We start from the raw sequence: 26,200 nt of genomic DNA, 5'->3' as shown, positions 1-26,200 counted from the left end.
GTTCCGGCTTTGGAACATATGGTGTGGTCAATTATCAGCATGAAGTCTATAATTAAAGACACAGCTTCTCAGTAACGACACCCCAATCGGCATGTACTGAACTGCACATTACCTTCTGGAATGGCATCAGATATGGCAAAGCTTTGGTCTGAGGCAACACTGACGCTTTGGCAACTGTAATGACAGCCTCTGATTTATACGTGCCTTCTCCATCCACTCCTGCCAGCCTCCAAGCAGCCAGCAGCACTTTCTTACCCACACGATTCAGACCTTGTATTATGGAACCCCGTCATCCTGGCCACAAGCAAATGGGATCGGGGGCTGGGATCTCAGTAAACAACTACGGGCGGCGCCTGCAGAGGGTTCTGCACTAAAGAGTGTCAACCCAAGGCCTTTACATATTCTCCCTAGAGAAGTCTTTGTGGAAGCAGAAACCTGGCAGCAGAGCATCCAGGAGTCGGCGCAAGCCATGATCTAGAGTGCAGGAGCACAGCAAAGAAGGCAGCAGGAGGCGGCAGAGAAGCTGTAGCTTGGCATAAAGCACAGCAGCAGAAACCGAGGCTCCAGAATAGCAGCGTATTTAGAAAAGGGAGCAGGGAGGGATGGATGCCTGAGTCTGGTACCGTTACCGTGGCAGCCTACTCAGCGTGAATGGCACTTCACTTCCTTAGTGCCTACCTGTGAAATTGCAAGTACCGTGTCCCTTCATATTCTTATAAGAATTCCTATCATCGAGGCAACGTATGCATGTCTCAGCCTTGAAACTAGAAAAACAAGACAAAACTGAACCCAGTAAGTTTATGTTGAAACCACATTTGTGCACCTGAAGGTCATTCCCATCAGGAACATTCTTTTGTCACATGCAGGGCAGCAATGGATGAGGATAGGACTTGGGGGAAATTCACTTCTAATAGCAAAGCAGCACTGCGTTTTGGCTCTGCCAAACCATGTACTTCTCGTGTGCCAGACACTGTGCTAGGGCACATTGGTCAGAATTTGGGGAAATTGTTGCAGATTATTTGGAAGAAACCTGAACTGTTATAGATTCTAATTCCTACTAAGCGTAACACTAGGATACTTACACCAACTCAATTACATGGTGGACAGTGTGAACCCAAGAAATGCATCTTAGAGCACCTGGTGGTGACCCAGAACCTGGCCTGCCTATTAGATTATGTGATGGTAGTCATCACTTCTAGAGTCTGGGTTGTCGAGGCACCTGGTCCAGCATTTAGATGGGTTCAGACATGGGCCAATGTTACTTTAGATTTGCGGTTGCATAATTTTTCCACCTATAAATCAGTGAGAGAACTTAGCAATCTCTTTTGATTATAATTGTTAACAAAACCCGATTATGAAGAGCAAACACAGGATAACTCTCACCGGTTTCTTGGTAGAAACAGCCTGTGGTTTCCAATGGAGGCAGTTTTTGTTCCTCAGAAGGCTGGCTGGTTGACCAGCATTGGCAGCGAGTGCTGAATTCCCCACAGCGAGGCTTTGTCCTCAGTTTTGCAGACTCACATAGGTGGGTGCATAGAAGCTTACAAAATGCCGACTCATTGATTTACATTAACAATGTAACCACCAGGTGGGGGGACATTCACATCAGCTTGAGCAAGGTTTTTAGGAAAGGTGTATGGAAAGCCTTATTCCCGGGGGCTCTTAGTTGGAACAGATAAAAGGGAGGGGAGTAAAATATACACTTTTATGCTTTGTAGCATCAGAATCTGTTATTTTTTTATATATATATTTTATTGATTTTTTACAGAGAGGAAGGGAGAGAGATAGAGAGTTAGAAACATCGATGAGAGAGAAACATCGGTCAGCCGCCTCCCGCACACCTCCCACCGGGGATATGCCCGCAACCCAGGCACATGCCCTTCACCGGAATCGAACCTGGGACCTCTCAGTCCGCAGGCCGACGCTCTATCCACTGAGCCAAACCGGTTTCGGCCAGAATCTGTTATTGCACTGCTTCGCTTTCTAACCTGGGCACATTCTGCCAGGTATATGGCCCTCACACTGGCCTGATGGGATACCCTCTCTTCTAAGTAGGATTTGTATGAGTATCATCCCCTAGTTCTGGCCATTCTGGTCCCCTTTTTATGTTATAAAATCTGGAACTTTGTTGTTCACCATCCCCTCTGGCAGTCTGACCATGCCCATGAAGCCATTCTCAGAATTTTTAAATGCTAAAAATAATCTAGGATTGCAAATGAAACCAATTATAACGAAACCTAGTTCAGTCCAATCAGGTTAAGGTCCTTTGCATCCTGACGCATTCATATTGTCTTTCTCCAAATGAGGTATAATGAAATTATATACTGAATTCATATTTCTGTCTGGCCTCTTTATTATTTCTAGATTGCCTTGGTTAGAGTTGGCAAAATGCCAGCCTTCTTTCTGTTCTGCTGCTGCACAATCACAAACCATTTCCTGATCATGCTAACCCATGGCTGACAGAATCCATCATTTCTTCCATCTTTAAGTCCCTGAGAAGTTCCTCATTACCACTCACTCCCAAGCACTAATACACCGGAGAGAGCTAGTAAGAAGCAGTGCAGTGCAGTGAAACTGCCTGGATGGAACCCCCTAATATTGTCTAAGCACCTACCATGTATCAAATACTATACAGAGTCCCATTCCCTGCTATAGCTACAGTCCAGAGAACTGCTTTGTAATTCAGTCTCATCTCTCAAGTGACTCTGGGCAAATCACTCAGTGCTCTGGGCTTCAGTGTCCTCGGGTGTAAAATATGTAAATCACAGCAATAGCTCTGGAAATGGTTGAAAATGAAATAAATGAAGGAATGGATGTGGAGGAGCTGTGTGCTAGCAGATAGGGTGTTGGAAAATACAAACACCTGGGAGCTTTGTAGACCCTTCCTTACACCTAAGTTCAACTCTCATTCATTACTGTTGAGTGGACCCCATCCGTTCAAAAGTATCAGAATTTTATCCACTCTCAGTATATCCTACAGTCCTTCCTATTATAATTATTAAAAAATATAAATTATTTTAAAAAATATAGCATTGTAAAATATCCTTGGTCCTCCTAGAATATTTTAGGCCCCCCACCCCCCGCAAAAAAAATAAAACCAATTGTGGGTGGTTAAGCAACAGGATTTTAACTACTGGCTCTTGATTTCTCAGACACTGAGCACCCCATCCTTAGGGCTGTTCAAGCGTCTGTAACATTTCCTGCGTGACCTGCCAACAACGCATACTCTTTGTTTTATAGATTTGTTAATCAGGACTTCTGGAACAACCTGTCTTCCCTCGCTGGCTCCATGGGGAGGGGGGGACGGAGGGGGGAGCTCCTGGTAGGGTTTTCCCTCTGAGTCATCCTTTCAGATTCAGTCTCCTGGGTCATGGATGGGTTGCAAGCAGCACTCACATGTGAAAGGACAGGCAACGTGGCCCAGACAGTCTTCTTCCTGTAAAACTGCCAATCACGCACCAACTATGTAAAAATTCATCACTGAAATCTAAATCCTGCTGATATGAAAGGAGTTGCACATGTGAATTTTATGTGGTCTTTTTTGAAGCATTGATTTAAGTATATTCTGTAGGCAAAGGCACGTGAGTGAAAGATTTTATATAACAGGCTGACCTGGATTTAGTTCACTTGGGCAACCAAGGGAAGGGTGGAATTGAGGAGGACTTACTTAAATATGTTCATATACTTAAATACGACAGAAATGGTAAATTTAATATTATGTCTATTTTACCACAATAAAAAGAGTTAAGAAGTTGCTTCAGGGGTCCAGGTAAGCAAGGATAAGGTATGAACTTGGAAGGGTCAAGAAAAACTTAAAAAGGAAGATTTTTGAGGCATTCATCCTCCCAGCTATTCTATCTAGAAACACTGGAGTGATTTATTATTTAACAGTTAGTGACCTGGTACTACATGCCAGGCAGTGTGCTGGGACACAAAGATGGAGAATAATCCCTGCCCTCAAATGGCACAATGCACTCGATTGTCTAGTGTTCTGATACTTACAATATAGCATGTCAGGGCAGCGTTCGAGGCAAGTAAAGAGCATTATGGACGCACAGTGGAGGGCAACCAATAAATTGTGGGGAATAATCAGGGGAGGGTTCAGAGACATGGTGGCTCCTGAGTTGGGTCTTAAATAAGGAAGAAGACCTTTCCAGGTAAAGGGGGATTGGAGTGAGGAAGGGCATTCCACATGAGGCACTTGCTGAGAGGCACAGAGGGGCAAGGAAGCGACTGGGAGGCCTGGCACCCAAAGGACTCCTGTTGCTCCAGAACACCCACTGCTCCATGACGGGACCCATTCACTTTGCCCACAGAGGTGGTGATGGCGCCCAGGTCCCTCATCCACCCAGCTGGGGAGAGCAGGCCCATCAGACAGAATAGACAGCCTCAGACCTTTGGGTCCATGTGGAGACAGCGCCCCCCACAACCCCCACGACCACCCATGAAGTGCCTTAGTCCCTCTCCAGGAGGGGGAGAAGTGAAGAAAGCCCTTTGACAGATTTTGAGAATGGTATAGATTTCAGCAATGGTATAGTTATTACCAAAGAGAAGATTGAGTGGTAGTGGGGAAATGGAAGAATCTCCAGATTAACTCTAGAGTTTTATTAATGAGTACACATGAGGCACATCTCAGAGACTCCCAGAACAAATGCAAGAGTTGCTAGAGGGGAACTGGACTTCCAGAAATGTCTCTCATGGTGGCTAAAGTCAGAAAAATGTATTGCATAGTGGATGAAAGCAAGCCTGTAAGCCAGGCACACTGGGTTTAAAATTTAGACTCTGCTAGTGAGTAACTGTCTGCTCTGGGCAACTGTGTTAACCTCTAAGCCTCTGCTTCTGTTTCTATGAAGAGAGGGTAACAGTAGTATCTGCTTCACGGTGCTGCCATGAGGACTGAATGTAAGGACACCCTGTCCTTCACACTGTCCCTCACACATGGCAATGCATTCAGTGTTAATTACTATGACCATGACTACTGAAGTGACACCATTTTACCCGCTCTGGTCAGAAGGACAAGACGTCCAGAAGTAGAGAGCCCAAATTTATAATGTAAATCAGTATTTTTTAAGGGTTACTTTTCTAGATGTTTCCCTTCCATACAATATAGGAAATCCATGTAGTTGATCTTTTTATAGCAAAATATCTCTTTATGAGGCAAAACAAAGGGAAGTTACAGGTTATTGAGAAATTGCCCTAAGTTTACTGTTAAGACAAAATCAAATATGGCTGTATCAACATTAACTTTGGAGTGAACTAATTAACAAAAATTTTCTCTTTTTGTCCTTCTTTTCATAGTTTCCTTATTTCATAAAAACCAAGCAGTCCAGTTAATAAAATCTGTTGAATAGACAGAGTTGGCGTCCTTAGAGGCGACTGCACAGAAGGGCTGGTGCTTCACACACAGGGTGAAGGAGCACATGGCTGCTATTTCTGGAGCCAGTAAAGGGGGTCATCAACACATTTCAGTGAGATTTTCCCCAGAGGAAATGTGCCAGGTACACATTCTACATTTTCACATATTCAGAAGCTGAATATCTTATAATATGGAGCTCATTTAATTCCAGTGCTATTGTACAAACAATCCTAAATCACTTATCATTCAAAGGATCCAAGTTAAATGGAGCATTCTAATTTTTTTTTTTATAAAAAGAAAAATAAAGCCAAGGGAGGGAGTTGTTGCTTGCCCTCAGAAAAGTATCAAGTCTGATGAATAAAAATATAATTTGAAGGGAAAAACATGGAATTTGTCTATGTAAAATGAAATCTGTAATTATATTGGAAAACAGTACTTCCTGTTCTGTATTGAAACTGATGCCTTAAACAAATTGAGAGTACAAGATTTTCTGGCAATGTTAACAACTTCTACCTTATCAATTGAGAAGAATGATTGTCAACTGTTCAGATAACACAAGCATTGTTAAGAGGGAACTGAAGCCCAAGATATGGAGAAGAGTCAAAGAGTACTTGGTCACAGTAAACATAATCATACTTTCAGACCAAGATGTACTAAGTCTCAGGATACAAAAGAAATGTGCAGGTACAAGCATAGACCCAAAGAGATTACTAGTGAGAAATACAGAAATCTTAAGACTTAAGGGGGAAAAAATGCCTCTCTTTCAAAAGGTAAGCCTGAGAAACTATCAAACAATAAACTTTATATCAGTATCTAGAAAAATCCTAATATGGTTTATGAGTTGCCAATACTTATGAAACAAAGAAGTGGTCAAGATGATGCATAGAATCCGAATGGGTTCAGTAAAAGAAAGAATTTCCCAACTACCCAGCAGTTAAGGAGTTGTTACAGATACTGTATATCAGGATTTAGCAATGCAGTTTAAAAGTGTCTCAAAAAAACTGGTGAACCAAGTTAGGGCATATTTGCATGTTCAATGTAGATGAATTCATGGATGGTTGAATAATAAGGATAATAATCCACTTAGAAAGATGTTCAAGGGTTTTGTATGTGGTCTAGTTGTTTCTATAATATTTTCAATGACCTAAATGAACATCAAGAAGAAATATAAATTTCTATTGCATGATCAATTCATTAACATACAGAATAACATACTGACTTTTGCATTTTTTCTCAGATTAATGAAAAATTTGGTCCAAAATAAACAACATGAAATGTATGGAATGTAAATAGAATATATTACATATCAATTCAAAAGGCAAATATACAAGGATTTTCTTGCTTTATCTTCTGAAAGACCCTGTGAGGTGGATATTATATTTGCCATGTTATAGATGATAAAAACAAGGTTTGCCAAATTAGTAATTTTTCCAAGTGATATTACAACCTCTTGCTACCACTGGCACATCTCCATTATTGACTTTAACTATGGAACCTGGTGATTACATGGGTCGACCCAGATAATCTGGGATGATCACCTCACCTCAAAATCTTTAACTTAATCACACCTGCAAAGTCTCTTTTGCTACATAGTGTTAATAGTCACAGGTTCCAGAGATTCTGACATGGACATTGGCGGGGGGTGGGGGGAGGAATTATTCAGCATAACAATATTGGTGCATAGTGAGCAAGGGTGGGAGTAGCTGGAGATGAGGTCAGAGAGGTGACTGGGAACTAAATCAGATGGGCCTTATAGGTTATCATAAGAATCTTGGGGTTTGGCATCATAAGTTAAATAGAAAGCCAAGCCGAGGAGTGACACAGTTGATCTTGTGTCTTTAAGAACCACTCAGTGGCGATTTTGAGAGTAGACCACAAGGAGGCATGATAAATGCAAGAACAGTGAGAAGGTGTGTGCAGTGATATAGGAGAGAGATGATGGCAACTCATCCAGGGTGGGATCAGTGGAAGTGATAAGAGTAGTTGGATTCTGGAGATACTTAGGAAAATAGAGGCAACAGGATTTTTCTGACCAGTTCAGTGTGCTCATAGAAAGAGTGGTCAAGAATGATTTCTTTTTCATCTGAGCAACTCAGATAATGGAATTGCCATCAACTGAAATGGAAACTTCTGAAGAAGGAGTACATTTGGAGGAGTGGTTAGACTAGAACCAGACATCCTGTTTTAGGTATATCATCTTATGGTGACTATTCGCATCCAAATGGAGATATTGAATAGGGAGTTGTATTTAGGAGTCAGGAAGTTAGAAGGAAGTTTGGAACTGGGAATATAAATATGGGAATTGTCAGCATATCATGATATTTTCATCCATGAGACTGGATGAGTTCATCTAGGGCAGTGGTTCTCAACCTTCTGGCCCTTTAAATACAGTTCCTCATGTTGTGACCCAACCAAAAAATTATTTTTGTTGCTACTTCATAACGAAATGTTGCTACTGTTATGAATCGTAATGTAAATATCTGATATGCAGGATGGTCGTTCGACTGCCGAAGGGGTCGCGACCCACAGGTTGAGAACCGCTGATCTAGGGGATAAATGTAAGGCAGGGAAGAGATAGTCAAGAACTGAATTCTATAGCACATCCATGTTAGGGGGACAGGTAAAAGAGAAGCTATAAGTAGGACTAAGAGCAAATGAAAATGACTGTGGAGGTGCAGTTTCCTAGAAAAAAAGAGCACAAGAATAAGTACAGTAAGGAGGATGAGTTATCATCTGTGACACTGAGAACTGGATTGAACAACCCATGAGATCTGGGACGGTCTGAGACCTCTGAGTGGTAATAGCCAAGGCAGTGAGTTGATACAGACAAATCACTTAGAATAATGGTTTCCAAACTTTGTTTTATTTAGGAATCAGCCGAGAATCTTTTCAAAATGGTGATATCTGGTTCTCTTCCCAGACACTGTGATTAGGAGTTTTAACATTCCCCTGCTGAATCTAAAGAGCAGCAAAGTCTGGGACCCACTTGTTTAGAACAGTGATGGCGAACCTTTTGAGCTCGGCGTGTCAGCATTTTGAAAAACCCTAACTTAACTCTGGTGCCGTGTTACATATAGAAATTTTTTGATATTTGCAACCATAGTAAAACAAAGACATATTTTTGATATTTATTTTATATATTTAAATGCCATTTAACAGAAAAATCAACCAAAAAAATGACTGTCATAGGTTCGCCATCCCTAGTTTAGAACAATGCCCAGTGTATACAAAGCTTTTTCTGTATATAAAGTTGAGGAAGCTTGTAGGGAGACAGAAGGTTTGGGTTAAGAAAGGGGTGGAAATCAGTGTGCAACTGACCAAATAGGTGAGCAGCATAATTCTAAACTGAATTCTTCAAGGGTTGCCCTGGAGAATGTAATTACATCAGTTTTTCCTCGAAGTTCTGAAAACAGTTCCAGCCACCACGTTAGGCTGCCCGAAGAATTAAGATCACAGATAGGTTTTATTTCTTCTGTAGCTGACGTAACTCTATCCACACCATTTTTTTCTCCCTCCTAGAAATCTCGCAGCTGTGAATTTAATGCCAAGTTGCACGTTTCAAATAAAGGAAGGCCTAACTCAGATAACAAGAGGCTCTGTGAGAGTCTTTATGCCCCAGCTGCTAACTTTGGTGTTGAAATTCTGGTTGGACATTTGATGCTTTCCTTTAATTCAGAGAAGCACTTAAAGCACTTAGGGTAGCACGGGATTAATTTTCAATTTGTGAATCCCGTGTCCACAACTCGGAAACAGTTGCCTAACATTTGTGAGTACGTTTTCTCCTCCAGCAGGCAGGCAAAATGGAGTTAGGAATGCAACCTGGACAAACAAGAATTTGCTTATGACACACTAAGGAGTTCACACGGAAGGAAACGTGGAGACAGTCGGGAGGAGTCAGTGGAGTGCTGCTCTGCAAGGCTCCCAGCGATGCTTCCTGGGGCTTTCTGATGAGACCAAGAAAGCCTACATAACAGCCAGTGAGCTGTTGAAAGATTAGGAACATGGCTGACAATTGGGAGGGAAAAACCTGGGGGTGGGGGGAGAGGAAAAAGATCCCTGATCAAAGAGAAGGGGTAGATCAAATAATAAAGAACTAATGATTGGGAACAGGAGAGAGAAGAACCAAAAGAAACAGTCAAAGAAGAGAGACCCCCGAACAAGGGAGAAAAGAATAAGGCAGTTAACCTTTGGGGTGGGGGTAGGAAAAGGGAGTGCACAGAACCGACATTGATGAGGGCGCTGGGGCAGAAGCTGGGAGAAGATGGCTCCAGTCTGATGGGGAGATAGGAGGAGGACCAGACTCACTGTTGATGACCTTTCAAACTGCCATACCTACAGCATGAAAGCATCCGAGTAAGACAAAAACTGTGTACACGACACAGATGACAATAACTGTGGTTCATTTCTTATAATAATTTTCAAATGTAAACGTTCTGATGAGAATCCACAACAAGAAGGATGCAAAAATAAAATTTAAAAACATAAAAAGCTTGTCAAAAAAAGAATGACGCAACTACAAGAAATTTGGTTGTGTATATGGCATGAAAAACAAGATAGTAAAGACATTTCAAAACACTTTGGTAAAATGTCTGTAAGGATCATGATTCAGCCTCTTTTCCAAGAAGTCAGTGAATGCGACATCAGATTTATACAATTCGATGACCATACTTTTACAGAGGAAGTAATTTTCATAATATAACTAATAATCCTGAGACATAAGGCACATGACATACCAACAATATCCAAAGCATATGCAAAAAATATTCCAAGAGTATCCAGTAAAGAGATTTAGTCAGTCTGAAGTAGAATCTAGACATCTGTATTTTTATAAAGCTACATGCTTGCGTCTAATGTATATCCCAGACTGAGAGCCAGTGACCTAGAAGATATTACATTCAAATGCAGAATGAGCTTGCGGACAATAGCATTTTAAATAATAACTGAAATTTATGATTAATAACACTTTATTGTTGATGCCTGATATGATCAGGCAAAACAGCCCCAAGAAATATGTCATGGACAGCAAAGACATTGACAGAATTCTCTGAACTCCCCATATGCAATTTCAGAAATATTAATATTTTACTTATAAAGATGTAACCTGAGGAAGGATAAGCATCTCTTTTGATTTGGCAACTCTTCTCAGGCACCATCACCAGGAATATCGATATTTTAAAAAACCTAATTATTTCCAGCACTTTACAAGGTAAAAGAAAAAGTCTTTGTAATTTCGCAGGGGCCATCTGGGAAATCAGAAACGCCATTTCAGAGGCAAAAAAAAAAAAAACAACTTAACAGTTTTACTTTACTTTTTCCTATATTGAGAGTTGATTTGGGGAAACAAAAATAAAAATTATTATGAGAGGAGATTTAGATAATTGATTAAGACCATGATGCCTCAGAAATAATACTTGTACCCTATTTAATTGAGTGACCAAAAAATAAAAATTGAAAAGAAACATAGAGGGTAACATAATTGTACAATGTTAGCTCTTTCAGAAGTGAGGATTCTTTGTTCTCTTGTTTAATCTTTATTGTTGAAAGTATTATAGGTGTCTCCCCATTTCCCCCTTGTCCTCCACCCTGTGTTTCTTCCCCACCCCCGGCCTTCACCACCCTTCTTTTTGTTGTTGTTCTCTTAAATAATCCAGGATGTAATAATGTCAGTATGAAGCACAGAAAGTTACTCTGATGACATAAAGATTAACCCTTCATATTGTAAGTAAAACCAATAAACAGTGAGCAAACTTTGCTAAGCTATTAACACATTCCAGAGCTTTCCAGACTCAGGTATTATAAACCAAGGCAAATAAAATTTACATTTCAAGGTTTGCCTGTCATTGTGCATTTTAATATTCTGGAACATGCTGGCACTTTAGAATAAATCTTGCAAGACCATAAAATCTAATTTCGTAAGATGTTATTTGCATACAAGGCTCTCATCATTACTATCTTCAAATGAATCAATCAATATTTTTTTAAAATTCTTAGTCTTAATTCCAACACGATGAATATCAGTAGCTATAACCCATATAAAAAAAACTCCTTGGAGTCCTCGCTAAGTTTTAAGAGTATAAATGGGCAACAATAAAAACCAGAGAAGAACTTTTTAAAGAAAAATCTACAGTTTTCTTGAAAGATAGGAGCACATATGTAGTTGTATCTTCTCTGTCACTATGGCTCCTTAAAACAAAGAGACATCTGTAATAATTTCAACAATAAAGACAAATTTTTAAAAAATCTTTTAACCAAAATAACTAACTCATATTTCACAGAGAAAATGTGAAAGTGGATTATGGAGAACTGTCACAAATCAGCATTTTAGCCAATAGGTAGAACTTATAAATACATATAACACAACTTTCTACAGACACATACGTGCTACAGCCTTATATATCTTCCAAAAGTGGCAAAACTAACCAAAGATATACCCATCTATAGCATATTAAAAGCAAAATCATATAAACATAAATTATACTTAGTAATCAGTTATCCATGTTCTATCTTATTTAGAAATAATATAGGTGTCCAGTGATTAACCATTAATTAGTTTAATTTAATCAGCCTAAGGGTCTCAAGTTTCCTAAAGATCTTTTTAAAATTGAGATATAATTCACATACCGTAAAAATCAGCATGTTAACATGTACATTTCAGTGATTTTTAGTATAGTCACTAGATTGTATAATTGTCACCATTGTCCAAGTCCAGAACAGTTTCATCACCTCCACAATAAAACCTCATACCCGTTAGCCTTCACTCCCCATTCTTAGCAACGGATAATGTGCTTTATGTCTATGTTTTACCTATTCTGGACATTTCATGTAAACGCAATCACACACCATGTGGCCTTTGTGTTTGGCTTCTTTTACTTAGTTAGCATAATGTTTTCAAGTTTATCCATGATACAGCAAATATTAGTATTTCCTTCCTTTTTATGGACAAATATTCTATTGTGTGCATATACCACATTTTGTTTATACATTTATTAGTTGGTATAGGTTTGTGTACAGGTTTTTGTATAAAAATATGATTGAATTTCCCTGAGTGGAACCCAGGAGTGGAATTTCTGGATTATAGGGTAACTGTATTTAATTTTTTAAAAAATATTTTTATTGATTTCAGAAAGGGAGAGAGAAATAGAAACATCAATGATGAGAGAGAATCATTGATTAGCTGCCTCCTGCATGCCCCCTACTGGGTATCAAGCCCACAACCTGGGCATGTACCCTTAGACAGAATCCAACCTGGGACCTTTCAGTCCGCAGGCCAATGCTCTAGCCACAGCCAAACCAGTTAGGGCTGTATTTAATTTCTGAAGAACTAGAAAACATTTTCCACAGCAGCTGCATTATTTTATAGTACATTCGTACCAACAATGCCTGAGGGCTCTGTACATTCTTGCCAATGCTCATTACTGTCTGTCTTTGATTATAGCCATCCTAGTGTGGGTGAGCTGGTATCGCATTGTGGTTTTGATTTGCAATTCCCTAATGACTAATGATGTTGAGCATTTTTTTCATCTACTTATTGGACATTTGGATATCTTCCTTGAAGAAATGTCTATTCAGATCCTTTGCCCATTCTTCAATTTGGTATTTGTCCTTTTATTGTTAAGTTCCCTAAAGAACTTGGAAATTATCTTCAAACTGACATACTAAAAAACATGATTCCTATTGAAATAAAGTGTCAAAATCAGGATTCAATTTACTTGTAAACAAATTCACATTTTTTCATGACCAACCGATACAGCTGTATACATTTACATAAAGCATGTCCAAAGAGAATTTTACCATTGACAAATTAGAGAAAATATTGCTGTTCTTTTTATTATCTCAGAATCATTCAACTAGTCTTATTTGCCAAATGTTTACCTTAATTATATGAACTTGGATTTTTAAAATTTTCTGAGTTTGTTTCTGCAAGAGTGCTTTTTGATAATAGTAGTATTGAAAGTATTATTCAATTTCCCTATTGTCTTGGAATTTTAGGAATATTCAAAGTATACTTATTTATCACTAGAAACCAGTCAGAACAGAGCTCCTTTAGTTTTTTTAAATTTACCTTTATTGTTGAAAGTATTAAGGATGTCCCCCTTTTCTCCCCATTGACACCCTTTTCTCTCTCTGTCCTTCAGCACCAGGGAAACATTCTTCTCCCTCAACCTTCATGAGCATCTAATATGTCTGAAGAGAAAAGTTACTACCTGTTGGACTTCTTTCATTCCTCACAACAGTTTTTCTTTCTTAAGACAGGTTCTATCACCTATCCTTTTGATCTTTGCTATATCTGCAATTTCCTCTTGACTTAATCTTTAGCAAAAGTTTTATTTACATCTCAGTCTTTTCTGTCATTATTGTTTCTGTTCTTATTTTTGTCTTATTTTTTCATCATTCCCCACTGCCTTAGGCAAATGGATAGGAGAGTAGTCCTTCAGTCATTTGCTTTAATATTTCTTTTGACTTTATTCTAATCAAACTTTCTATAATGTCTGTCTCAAATTTCTCTTAATTTTCATAAAAATGCTTAATGTCACAAATGGTATAACACAAACATCCTTTCTCTGTCATTTGAAATAGTAATCTTTAGAGTATTTTTATCTATGTTTTCCCTACCTTATTTCTTAATTAGCGCCTTGGGGACAAGGATCAGGAAGGAAGGGAAAGCAGGAGAGAGAATGAGAGAGAGGTACGGAGAGAAAGAAGGAAAAATAGAAAGGGAGAAGATGGATACATCTCTTCTGCTGCTTGGAATCAGCAGTACGACTCCTCATTCCCACTTTCCTACATTAACATACTTTGGTTTTGCTCTATGAATTCTATGAAGTATCTTTGTAACAATTACAGAGACTTAAAAATATAATCATAGGCTTGTCCATCAGTAACCTTTGCTCTTCCAATTGCTCTTTCATCTGAGCAAGCAAGACTTTTTATGAGAGACCTGGCTAAGGGTGTAGCCTGGGTTCTGGACAAGGGCTCCCTGAACAGCTAAAAGGTTCTATGAGCACCTGGCTAAAAGGCAATACAAAAGCTTTGTCAGTGGATGTCAACTGTGAAATCTGAAGATGAACACAATAGAGTGACTGCCCTCAAGGACTCTACAATAAATGGTAATATTCGATTGTCAACACACTAGAATATAATGGTATACATGAATGAATGCTGTCTGTTCCAAGAAGATGAGCACAGTGGACACACTGCACTGGAACATTCTCATGGAAGAGACTGACTTGAGCTGGGTCCTGAAAGGATGAAAGTATTTGGCTGAATAGAGGATAGGAAGGCTATATAGAGATGCCCAGTATTATTATCAAGGGAACATAGACAAACCTAGAGGAAGGAAAAGACACAGAGTATACAGGGAATATTGAAGAGATGCAAATGAAAGTTCTCAAGGGTCTTAAATAACAAGCTGAGGAGCCTGAATGTACTCTATCCTGTCTTGACTTAAGGAAGGACGGTAAATTCTAATCAGGACTTCTTTGCATATACTGTTCCCTGTGTCTGCAATGGTCTTGTCCCCACTTCTCACTCCATCCATACCACCGCCATCCTTTTCTTGATACAGCTGGCTCCTTCTTGTATTTGGTTTAAATGTTCACTTCCTCAGGACACCCTCTATATGGGATCCCACTCCCCCTTCACTATCATAGCATCTGTGATTAGTTTGCACATAATTAATTGAACCACTAAATGTAACTATGTGTTTCTGTCTAGCCCCCTCCACCAGCACCAAAAGTCACAAAGTCAGGAACCACGTCTTCTGTGTTTACAATGCTTCCTTGGCAATAATGGTCATTTTGATCCAGCTTCCTATCTCTTTCCAGCCAAATCCTTGCATCCCTTCCAGGCCCAGCTCAAGTCAATCTCTTCCATGAACTTGTTCCAGCCTATTCTGCACACAGTACATCAAGAAGAGGAGAAGGTCAAAGAAAGAGCCCAGTAAAGCATCTATTTTATAAGCAGGCCAAAAAAAAAAAAATAGAGAAAGAACCCTAGGGAAGAGAGGAACAGGAGAGGTCAATGTCCCCTATCCCAAGGAACAGGTGGCACACAACCTTAGGAACCTGAGTGGGGTGAGAACTTTAGATTGGGGGGATAACAAAGTGTTTTTACTTCGAGATTACCCATGATTTTTAAGAGAAAGTTTCATCAGGATGGTAGTGATGGAAAGTAAATTGTCTGGGTTCAAGAGTATGCTTTTGAGAAGCCTGGGAAAAAAAGGAAAAAAGAATAGAGAGAGCTGAAGTTTAAGGATGGGAGAGATACGGAAGTTGACAAGGAAAAGATTAAAGACATAGGGCAAGAAAGGGTAGCTGATGGCACTGAAGAAGGGAATCATAGAGAATCCTTTGCAATGTGTAGTTACAGGAAGCTTCAGGACATGTCTCACAAAGGAGCCAAGATGCATGAGGCAGGAGCCTAACTTTGCATTTGCTATTTCCTCACAGGTTGGAATGATGGCAGAAAGCCATAAACGAGGCCTGATGGGCAATATATCTCTGTTAATAAGGCAATGGGAAATGAACACAAAGCCACCTGCAATTGGAGGGGTGCCTGTATAGCAAAGCTCGGCCACACCCACTTATCTTCTCCAGATATCTTGACCCACATAAATCCACATGACTCTCACTCATATACTTAAGAAACAATTTTTCAAAATCTTCCCCACAACACCATGGAACTTCAGATCTAGGAGGGATATTAAAACCATCAACAAAATGAACCCAAATAAAGGAAGACACTTTCCTCTCCCGACTGTCATTTCCTTTTTTTTTTCTCTGCATGTTAATATCTCTTTTAATAAAATTCACTCTTACACTAAAATATGACAAGGGCATAGCCAATAAATAGAAATTCTCATTTTTCCATCTCCAAATCTCTAACTGGTTTAATAATTCACTCCCTCTCAGTGCCTTAAAAACGGGACTCTTATCTTTGAATTTCATCTGAAAAACTCTTCTCTTCTCCTCCCACTTGCTAAATGGACTCCATTTATCACTCATTTTATGGGCGCTTATCTACTCCAAGAGAAGTTTGATCAGATAACCTGGTCCTTAGAAAAGCAGAGGAAGATTGCTGGGAATGGTTTCTATTGTTTGAAACCCTCCCTTTGATCTGGGTTTTTAGGATGGTGGAAGGATGTCACCAGGGTCTCTTGCATATTTGATGGTCCAGGAAATTCTTACCTTGGTCTCAGGGTCTGGAGAGGCTTTGCTGAACATGCTCACTGGATCCAGTCCTTCAGAATGATTTGAGGATGAGCTTAATCCCCAGTCAGAGCCTGAACATTCCTAGTTTAATGTTGTGATATAATATGACAGATTTATACATTGTTCTGACATAATGAAATGCAAAGAGATGAAGTGTTTTATTTACACAGTAACCTCTTATTTCAACAGTTCACTGGCTGTTATGTAGGCTTTCTTGGTCTCATCAAAAAGCCTCAGGAAGCATCGCTGGGAGCCTTGCAGAGCAGCCTCGCCAGCTTACAGAGACGAAGGCACTGGGCCATGAAATCAGGAAGAAGAAAACAATAACATAAACCAATAAGAAATAAAACCAGGAGACCTGGGAACTTCCACTATTCAAAGACATCTGTAGAGCTCTCTGACACCCTGATGTCCTTTCCTCTCTCTGGATACAGAAGCCACAGAGTACATGCTTGTTGAATGAATCCCTTCCCAGGTTTATCATTCACTCAACAAACATTGTTCTTTGTCCTTCAGTGAACATGGTGCTCCCTTTAGGAGACAGACGGAAGTACAAACAAAGGTGAAAGGGGTACAGTCCTGCATTCAAGGAGAAGGCAGCCTTGTGAGGAAATCAGACAAACCCCTACACTCCATGTGCTGTGTGTGCTCCATGGTAGAGGGCATGGCAGGTGTTAGGGAGGGGACTCCAGGAAGAGATGAACTAAACGAATCCAGGGGTAGATGAAGACAACCTGGTCCTTAGAGTTTCATGTCAATGGGAACATCATTTCGGCTCTGTTAAGGACCAACCTCCTATGAGTTTGGTTCAGCCCCCAGGTGGAGAACATGGGGAGGGAGTTGGTGCTTCTCTTCTAAACAGGTGCTCTGGCTCTCATACCGGAGGGACAGGAGTGCTTGGCCACGACTCTTCATGAAATTTGAAAAGTACATGAGTGAATGTGATAGATGCTGGCTCACACTCTGTTCCATAATAGGATCAGGATTTGACACAGGAGATAGCAGGAGGCACTCTAGATAACACTGTTCTTATTTACTGGAGCAAAACACGTGCCTCCAAATATGTGTTCTAGTATATTTGGGTAAGAGCAAGTGGAGGCAAAAAAGGCCTTCTTCATTACTAACGTGAGAAAAACAAGAAGGAAATCGTTTGCTCCAGGGTTCCCTCCACCCGTACTTTTGAGAGAGAAGAAGAAAAAGTAGATCTCATTCTAAAGTAAAACCTTGTTTTTCCAAGTTTGGCTGTAGGACCAGCATCATGAGCAGCACCTGAAAGCTTGTTAGACGTGCAGAATCTCAGGCCCCAGCCCCAGCCCACTGCGTCAGAAGCTGCGGTTTAACAAGCTCCCCAGGTGATCTGCATGCACGTTCAAGTTTGAGAAGCCCACTCAAGACCAGCGTGGTGACCGACCATTGAACACCTGAGGAGCTCTTTACACAACTGCTCCCACGCCCGGGAATTCTGATTTAAATGCCCTGGCTCCCTAAGTAATTCCAAATGTGCCGAGAAGGTGGTAAGGCACTTGGAGGCCTCCTGTTCCCCAAGAGAACCTCCGAAATAGCCGCGGCTCTGGGTGCTGATGCTGTGGATGGACCATAAGAGCTCTCTGACGCCCAGGAGAGAAGCTACCTCTTCCTGGTACAGGTGACCACGGGACCAAGGCTGGCTGTTCCTATCCAGGTGCCCCAGCCTACCCCTGCGCCCATACACACAAGGCTCTCCACTGTGCATTTCAGGATGTGGAATTCGTAGAGATTTGTCATGGTAGATCAAAACATTAAGCCTGGAATGTTCTATGCCTGCATGTTTAGCGCATCCTCAAACAAAGTGTTTGCAATTAGGTTCGGGTCCTCTGCTGTAGAGGGTAATGGAAGAAGAAAGGCTGGCCAGAAAAGTTAGGAGCCTGAAGATGGAAAGCAAAAAACAAACAACAAAAAGAACCAGAGAGGAGTTTCCCAAAGGAAGCAGCACCCAGCAAGCCCCTGCCGTGAGTCAGCATGGGGGAGGCCCAGCCCCTTCCAGGAGAGCCTGGTTAAGGAGCCGGCTCAGGGGCTGGGCTGGGCTGTGTATGCTGCTGCTCCTGTCCCAAGACCAAGTCCGAAGAGCCACTTTCCTTCCTCGGCCGTTTAAACTTTTTTTTTTTTTAATCCTGTGGCTGGAAAGAAGTGTCACATTTTGCTCACTCCCAAGCCTTCCCCCCCACCCCCTCTCAGAGACCCTGGGCGTGTGGAGGGGGTGCTGTGAGCCACCTCCAGCCTCGGGTGCCTGCTGGAACGAACTTCAGCTCCTCTCACTGAAACGCTATGAAGTTCCTCGGGAAGCCCAGGAGCCAGACAGCTGCCTCTCTGCCTCTTTGCTTGATCTTTTTGAAGATCCTGCAACCAGGGCACAGCCACCTTTACAGCAACCGCTACGCTGGGTAAGTGCAGCAACCTTGATGCCCTGCACGGCTTTTAGTTGGATGAGGGGGCTGGTGGTTTCTGTGTGAACCTGAATACTTTCCTGGCCACCTAAAGTAAAATGTGTGTGAGTCCCCAGCTCGTTGGCTGAGCTCACTGAGAGAATGTGGAGGGTGCGAGTCTAGCTTCCCATACTTTGCATAGTGTGCCAGCCTCCCCTGCGGACCCATGGTGAATGGCATTCTGTCTTTGCAGTAGCTGCGGGCAGCATTTGCAGTATTTGCCTTGGTGGATGCTGGGGGGGGCGGGGTACGGGGCGAAGGATGCTGCTGCACCATGTGAATTATGACCTGAAAACTAGAGCTTCTTTAGCGCTGTGTGCGGGAGCAGTGGGTTGAAATTCACCGGTGATTCATTTAAGCACTGTGTGCTTTTTTTTTTTTTAATGCTTGTTAGCCCTCAGCGTGGTCATTAGAAAGATTTCCAAATCTGAGTGATGCAAACGAGTCGACTCAAAATAAGCAGAAGAAAAGTAGCCAACTGTAAGATGAGGGGCGTTTTCCTGAAGGGAGAAACATAGAAGGGGAAAACAATCCATTTTCCCCCTGTGGGTCAGCGTGCTTCGCGTGGAAAGTGCCTTTCATGAGGCACGGGGCGCACAGAGCAGTGTGCGGCTATGCACGTCCTGTGGTCCCGAAGGCTTGCTGGGAAGATATGCATACAGCATGTGCTTTGCTCGAACTTGCAGGGGGTCATTCTTTGAATCTGGAAATTATGGCATTCCTGCATTTTGGAGCTGGAAAAAAAAAAACACAAAACCTTAAATAGCTCCTCTAGTTCAATGCCTTTCTGCAGAGCAGGAAAACCGGTGTCTTAAATCTTTTTTTAAGCCGTCGACTATGGCTCAATAATTACCAGTTGAGGACAGCTTTCATGTAGATCTGGATTATGACTGGGGAGCACCCAGTGTCCTAAAGCAAAGCTGTCCTTCCCAGGGGTAGTGTAAAGAGCATGTGTAAGCGTGACCCTGGAAAAGAGAGCTGTTTGCCTTCTCCTGGAGAACCTGGGCTCTGCCTTTGGAGTCCCTCTGAACTGAGTGCTCCCAGGGGACATTTTCAGAACCTGCCCTCGGTTTTAGGAGGTGAGGCTGGGGTGGGGTGTTGGTGAGATGGGGACCATGATGGTCATGCAATCCCAGATTTTTCCACCGCAGTGTTCCCAGGAAAAACAGAGGAGGGAACATCTGAGGGCTGCTTTTCGGTCTCCTAGACACACAGGGTCCAGTCATTGGTCGCCGCCCATGGAGTTCTGGGGAAAGAGGCCCGTGTTTAATGACTGAGGGTACAGGCTGAGGTTGCGGAGGAACTGACTGTGACTGTCCTAGCTGACTCAGGCCACATGATAAGCATGTATCACAGGTGTAGGTGCGCCGTGTGACACAGGACCTCACTCCTCGGCTCGCCCTGGCCCTCTCTGTAATTATGCCAGCGTGTGGCACTCCTCCATGACTGGTTACCAGGCTCGCTTCAGCTGCGCAGGTGTGCGCACTTTCCCAGGAAATGAGGCTGATGTTGGCGCCCTTCCTTCTAGAATCCGCAGCCACTGGGACTCTCTGGTTGTTGCACTACCTTTCCTATTCTGCAATGCAAGTAATAATTGCTATTTTCTCTTTGGCTGCTATGCTGCATAATAAGTTAGTCCCAATGTATAAATTACCAGGCATCTGGAAGTGGGATGAAAACGATACAACCATGAGAAAGTGAAGAAGGCAGGCTTACCTGTCCATCACAGTAGAAGCCTAGAGTTTTCTCCAAACAAGACACGTTTCAGAGCACACTCACCCTCCAAAGTGGGGGGTTTACTTACCCGCTGTTGTTCTCTCATCACCAAAGAAAATGCATAAATTTGGGAGGTTTTTTTTTTTGCTTTATTTACCCAGGAGCTGCTTTCTGCAGGCCTAGTCCTCAGTGAATCAGAACCTGATGGGATGACATAGTGGAATAGTATTTAGCAATATTTTTGTTGCGGTTCTAAACCACCTCATTTTTAATCCCTTACATAATTTGTTCCGGTGTTATTGCTAATAATTATGGAGCAGCCCTATTCCTTGCAGTCTTATGAAAAATATTTTTGTAGGTCTTGGTTGAATCTAATAATATGGGATTATCATTCACAGGCCTCTGCACATGAATGAAAAATAGGACACGGAGGGCAGACCAGCATGTCCCCTGAGAGCAGCTTTCAGCTCAGTCCTCCTCCTCCACAAACTGACAGTTGTATAGTATCAATTGTATAATGGATGCTCAGTAAATTGCAAATCTAAGTGTCTCGGGGGGAAGAATTGTAGAGAAACCTCAAGGAAAATCTGACAAAAGCTAATGCCTTTTTGGGTAGCTAGATGAAATCACACATTTAGAAGGGAGATTTAAAATACATAGAAAAATCACTTCTCGGCCTTTTGGCTAAGAGCCAGTGCAAAATACATAGAAAAAGAAGTAAGCGAAATGTGGGAAATAACTTGACTTGAAATAATATGTATTGATCCTGTAGTGTCAGAGGGCTCCAATGCAGGTCAAACACTTCCTGGATAAACAAACGTCAGTCAGTGAGTGGACACAGGCACACAGCACTGTCCTCGCCTTTCTCTCGCCTCCTCGTGTGCCTGGAAGCAGACCTGGTGATTTACTATACTGAGGGCAAACACATAAGGATATTCCCAATCACATGCAATTACGGTCGATTTTCTTTTTAGTGATGATAAAAGGTAGATGTAAGACAACAAAGCAGTACATTCTGCCACTGCGGACTTACAGTGGCTAGGGTTTTTTGAGAACTACTTATTTGGTACCTTTTTCATGTGAGTCAGTGTGACAATGCTTATAAGTTCTGAAGTTCAAGTGCCTGGGTTTCAGTTTCTGCTTTCCCCCACTTCGTAGCTCTGTTACCTTGGGCAAGTTCCTCAACCTCTCTGAACCTCTGGGACAATGGAGATAATATTAGAACCTTTGTCATCAAGTTCTTGTGAGGCTGTTGGCACTTACTAAACACTTAACAGGATGGTAAAATAGCTAATCCTTATTAATAATTTACATAAACATTTATAAAAATAATAATTTTCTCAACAACCTTATGCAGTTTTTGGTCTCCCCATGGTAAATATAGGCTAAATGAGGTGCAGGCAGGGTGACCCAAGTTCAGCGCTAACTAACCCAGCTCCACCTGACTCCACAAACTAGTACTTCTCACTCTGCCACCCATTTAGGTATGGAAAACAATTGATTTTAAGGAAAATTAAATAGGCCCTGGCCAAGTAGCTCAGTTGGTTAGATCATTGTCCCAATACAACAAGGTTTTGGCTTCAATCCCCAATCAGGGCACATGGAGGATGGCAACCAATGAATGCATAAATAAGTGGAACAACAAGTCTCTCCCCCTCTCTCTCCTTCTCCCTCTCTCTCTCTCAAATAAAAATAATTAACATAAAAAAAGGAAAACTGAATGTTTAATCTTGTTTGGGAAACTGATCCTTTCCGGTTAATAAAGGAAAGGAGTAGATTGTGTAGATAAACTTGGAAGTTTAAAATCTTGGTCCCTTCTCTAGGGTGATGATGAGTCACTGAGGGTAAATCATTATTAGAAAAGCAGGCAGAGACCACAGGGATGGAAAAAGGGAAAATGGAGGAACTTTAGAATATCACACACACACACACAGTAACACAGAAAGTGGCTGTGTGTGTGTGTGCCTTCATTCAACCAGTATTTGAATGCCTCCTCTGCACCAAAAGTGTTAACAGAGCCAATGTCCTCTGAGAGCTTACAGAAAATAGCCAGCCCCACACCTAACCTTACCATACAGCATGTAAGTTCTGTATGGATGACAGACTATCGTGGGATTAACAGAAGAGCTCCATGAACCAAGAGGGAGGTGTGGGAATCCTTCCAGGGCCTCACCTGCTGCATCTCAGCTGGAGGTGGAGAGAGCACTGACTGCCTGCCACCAGCACTGCTTCTAGGGACTTGAACCCACATGGATCTGCCTGTGAGGCTTCCCGCCACCTCCTTCCTCACCCAGCCCTGCATTCCAGAAGACCCCTTTCATGTCTCTGAGCAATTTCTTGCCCTTCTCAGGGGAGCAGCTCCAATGACTCAGCCTTTTTCCCATGACCATAGGTGAGTGCAGGCTGATTACAGCCAACCAGCTGGTGAATTCTGATTAGTCAGTGTCCATACTGTAGCCACACGCCTACCCCTGTCCCTCACTTGCTACCATCCCACACACCCCAGTTATTTGTCAAGTTACCTTCTTACCCATGGAAACGGGATATAAATATTCAGAAATTAGACTTAACGGAAATAAGATTTTTTAAAACTGTTTGGTCCTCAAAATCCTGTAGGCAAAGAGGCCCCAAGTTGGGATGTGACATATTGAGGAGAAGAGGACTGTGAGAGATACAGTGACAGTAAATCAGATTCAGAGTTCAGGGACATCACATGTGTTTCCACCCTACCGCTCTGGCTAGGCCGCTGCCTCTCAACAGCAGCTTGTAATTTTTTTATCCTCTGATAGTGACTCCCTTTTAATACTCTGAACTTTACGAAACCTGGAGCTGGTGGTATGAATCTGGGAGTTACCTTCCATGTTGATAGTTCAAGCTCTTTTCAGGTAGGATGGCCATACATTGTCATTTGCCCAACACTGTCCCAGATATAGTAATTGGCAGTGTCCCCTTTCAGTCTGAAAAGGGTCGTGATTTGGATAGGAAATTGTGGGTTTAGGCTTATTCTTTACTGTTTTTGTTGCTTTGATGAGTTTTATTTCAAGCATTCAAGCACCCCCTTATTTCATTACTAAAGATCAAATCTATCTCTGGTTCCTTCCATTCTTATGCAAAGTGACCCATTCGTTCCTCTCTCTTTTAATAGTCACTAGTTATGTTCAGGATTTCTTTATCTTAGCCTAGACTCAAGTAATTTTCTCCTTGCCCTGGCCAGTTTTTTCAGTGGATACAGTGTCAGCCTGTGGAGTGAAGGGTCCCAGGTTTGATTCTAGTCAAGGGCATGTATCCCCATTCCAGGTTGGGGCATGTGTAGGGGCAACCAATTGATGACTCTCTCACATCCATGTCTCTCCCCTTCCCTTCCACTCTCTCTAAAAATCAGTGGAGCTCAGCCAATGATCAGTGGCTCAATGACTGAGTGTCGACCTATGAACCAGGAAGTCACAGTTCAATTCCCAGTCAGGGCACATGCCCGGGTTTCAGGCTTGATCCCCAGTAGGGCGTGTGCAGGAGGCAGCCGATCAATGATTCTTTCTCATCATTGATGATTCTGTCTCTCTCTTCCTCTCCTTTCCTCTCTAAAATCAATACAAATGTTTTTCTTTAAAAATCAGTGGAAAAAAATATCCTCAGGTGAAGATTAACAACAACAAAAAAGTAATTTTCTCCTAACCAATCTACTTTCCTCTAGTTCTTTCCCATACTGATGCTCTCACTAACATAAGACCTGTGTTGGGTTACTCCTGGCTCAAAGATCTACTTGGTTTCCTGTTGCCAACTCCAGCAAATCCAGAATCCTCTGCCTGGCTTTCAAGGCCTCTGTAATCAAACCCTCTGATTCACCTGCCTCTGTTGCCCTCTTCCTTGACCCTGAAAGCCCTGGGAGGTCAGGTCTGAGAAATAGTGTCAGCAGTGTTCATCTTTAACAAGCACAGCAGGCAGGCCCCATTCATACTAAGGACCTAAAGCACAAAGAAGCCATCTCGATGATGAAAATAGGTTGGAAGGTGTGAGATACAGATTTGGGGCATTAGGGACTATGAAGGATATATTGGGGGGGGGGGGGGAGGAAGAGTTTCATGGGTCACTATTGAACCTTTCCACCACAGTTCATTTATAGTAAATGGAATCATTCCCCAGTGCCTTCTGGAAGTTCCTTTTTGCTCTTGGCTGGCCCTTATTCACGGTAGAATATTTTTCATTTTCTTTATGCACTAGCTCGAAGTGCAACCCCTAATTACTGATTGTTTATCGGTTGATTATACAAAAGCTTTCTTCCCTGTGGCGTGCTCTGAGTCGGGGCCTCCTGCTTTGCCTGTCAGATGTGCAAGCTGCAGCTCTCTCCTCCTCTGACCTGAAGTCACCGCAGACTGTGCACCCTGGGGACCGGCATCCCCCTGCCACTGAACGAGCGGAAGCAGGAGGGTTTCAAATGCTTCTGGGCCACTCTCTCCTTGGAGCCCAATCTGATAATGGAGCCTTTATGTTATGGCGCCAGGATACTTTCTGGGTAATACCATTAGCATAATGATTTCCACCCTTGGAAAGCAATGACGGTTGTTAATGTTTCATAACTTTACAGCTCATATTGTATGAGCTACAAAAGCATTTCATGTTTTTGTGTCTTTGTAAGTGGAATTACTGAACAGAAAACAAAACCCTTTCAGAGATTTGTTTTAGAGTCTTCATTATGATCAATCAGTAGATAACTGGTTTGTAGGATTAGAATTTGCTTTGCCCAGTAAATGCCTTCCCAGTCTGCCTCTGGGCCCTCAGTTCTCTAAGATAAAGTGGAATACAGAATAGAAAGCTTTAGGATCTCATTTTAGGAACTATAGTAAATTTCCTTGAAAAATTAATTATGTTATTAAAGGTTGAAGCAAACGTGTAATAACTGGTTCTCTTTTCTCTTTAATAACTGGTTCTTGTCAATAAAATTACCATCTTCATTCTTTTACTCACTGTACTTTGAAAATAGACACTAAGATGTAAAAAATGTTTTACTATGTTATTAAGAATACTGTAGGGTTATTTTGTTTTGTCTTTTATCTCTTTTTCTATAACAAAGAACCCCAAAACTCAACAGCTTAAACAATAAATTTATTTTTCTCTCATGTAAAAATACAGAGCAGGTATACTGGGTAGTGCCAGAGAACCAGGTTCCCTCTGGCCTATCTCTGCCATGCTCAACACTCAACTCACAAATATGGCTCAAGAAGGAAGAATGGTCATTCTTCTTTCCTTTCAGAGCATCAAGCATCACTCCCTACTGGCCAGAATCAGTTAGATGGCCTTAGCTGCAAGGGAGACAATATAATAATGGTCTTTAGCCAGAGGGCCAGGTCTGGGAAAGCATACTGAGAAATCACTAACAAACTCTCTCTCTCACTGGTCACTCCGATTTTAATGATTACCAACGCCTTCTCCCCTCCAGTTGGTTCTCCTGAAGAAACAAT

This window comes from Myotis nattereri (assembly GCF_964212035.1).
Source record: "Myotis nattereri genome assembly, chromosome: 17".
NCBI classification, from domain to species: domain Eukaryota; kingdom Metazoa; phylum Chordata; class Mammalia; order Chiroptera; family Vespertilionidae; genus Myotis; species Myotis nattereri.
The sequence above is the reverse complement of the archived record's forward strand: the minus strand, read 5'-3'. Positions refer to the sequence as shown.